Source organism: Schistocerca nitens, chromosome 3 (genome assembly GCF_023898315.1).
Source record: "Schistocerca nitens isolate TAMUIC-IGC-003100 chromosome 3, iqSchNite1.1, whole genome shotgun sequence".
Lineage (NCBI taxonomy): Eukaryota > Metazoa > Arthropoda > Insecta > Orthoptera > Acrididae > Schistocerca > Schistocerca nitens.
This window is the reverse complement of record NC_064616.1, coordinates 250,088,759-250,090,698: the sequence shown is the minus strand read 5'-3', so window position 1 is coordinate 250,090,698 and position 1,940 is coordinate 250,088,759.

Here is a 1,940-nt window from a genome sequence, read left to right as displayed (position 1 = left end):
TTACATCCCAAGAGTGAAACATGTCGGGGGTTCACTGATAAATTGAGTAGCCTTAACGTAGTATTCCACGGGTCCCATGGTTGCTCTGCAATTTCGCATTACTACGAAGAATTATTTGACCATTTTGGATGATCAGGCCCATACCATGGTACAATGTTTGTTCCCCAACGATGATGCCGTGTTCCAAGACGACTGGGCCCATGTTCACACAGCTGGACTCGTCCAGGACTGGTTTTGTTAGCACCAGGACGAATTGTCGCTTCGCCCTTGACCACCACAGTCATCAAATTTCATATTACTTAGCCTTTGTGGTCTACTTCGGAGAGAAGGGTGCGCGATCACCATACAGCTCCATCACCATGACCTGAATTGGCCACTGTTTTGCAGGAAGAATGGCATAATATCCCCTTGAAAACCATAAAAGACCTGTGTTTATTGATTCCGAGAAGACTGGCTGTTGCTTTGAATGGAAACGGTTCTCATACACCGTACTGGGTAATGTGATGTGTTTCTGTTGTTTCCATATTTTTGTCCACTCCCTATACATCTTCACTTCGCAAGCCACCTTATGGTGTGTGGTGGAGAGTACTTCTGGTACCACGAACACTCTCTCTCTCTCTCTCTCTTCCTCCATCCCTCCTTCTACCTCCTTTTCACTACTCCATTCGTAAATGACTCGTGGCAAGAATGATTGTCGATAAACGTCCGTATTAGCTCTAATTGCTCTGATTATCTCGACGTGGTGATTTCGCGAGACGTATGTGGGTGGAAGTAATGCGTTGCCCAATTCTTCCATGAGCGTACTCTCTCGAAATTTCAATAGCAAGCCTCTCCGTGATACGGAACGTCTCGCTTGTAACATCTACCACTGGATTTTGTTGAGCAACTCGGTAACACTCTAGGTCTAGCGCGAGGTAAACGATTCCGTGACGAAATGCGCCGCTCTTCGTTGGATCTTTCTATCTCTTCTATTAATTCTTCTTGGTTAAGACTGCCAAACGGATCAGCAGTTCACAAGAATCGGTTTAACAAGCGTTTTATAAACTTTTGGTTCAAATGGCTCTGAGCACTATGGGACTTAACTTATGAGGTTATCAGTCCCCTAGAACTTAGAACTACTTAAACCTAACTAACCTAAGGACATCACACACATCCATGCCCGAGGCAGGATTCGAACCTGCGACCGTAGCGGTCGCTCGGTTCCAGACTGTAGCGCCTAGAACCGCTCGGCCACAACGGCCGGTTATAGGCTTTCGTGCTGTTTCTTAAGATTCATTCAATGAATCTCAGCCTGGCATCTGCCTTACCTATTATTTGTTTTATGTCATCTTTTGACTTTAGATCACTCCGGGTGGTTACTCCTAGCTATTTTACGGTAGCTATTGTTTCCAGATAATTGTCGCCAAGAGGGTAATAGGCTATATTAGTACGTTAAAAACATTGTTCGGTTTGTTGTTATTCTGAATTCAAATAGCGTTTTCGCCCAATATATTCACAAAATATGTGTTATTTTATGTAATTAAAGCTTAAAAATCATTACATTTCAAAATTTGGTCGAAAACGCTCTGTTAATGGCGAGAGTGCTTTAGGCTAGGAGTAAGACGAAGCTATACGTTTGTTATAGGAGTGTTAGCCGAAGCCCGCATCTCGTGGTCGTGCGGTAGCGTTCTCGCTTCCCACGCCCGGGTTCCCGGGTTCGATTCCCGGCGGGGTCAGGGATTTTCTCTGCCTCGTGATGGCTGGGTGTTGTGTGCTGTCCTTAGGTTAGTTAGGTTTAAGTAGTTCTATGTTCTAGGGGACTGATGACCATAGATGTTAAGTCCCATAGTGCTCAGAGCCATTTTTTGTTAGCCGAAGTTACTAGACTTTTACCGTAATTTTTCTGCAAACAGCAAAGTTATTTGGTGGTGGAAAATGCATTTACGACCTTTAAATAGTAA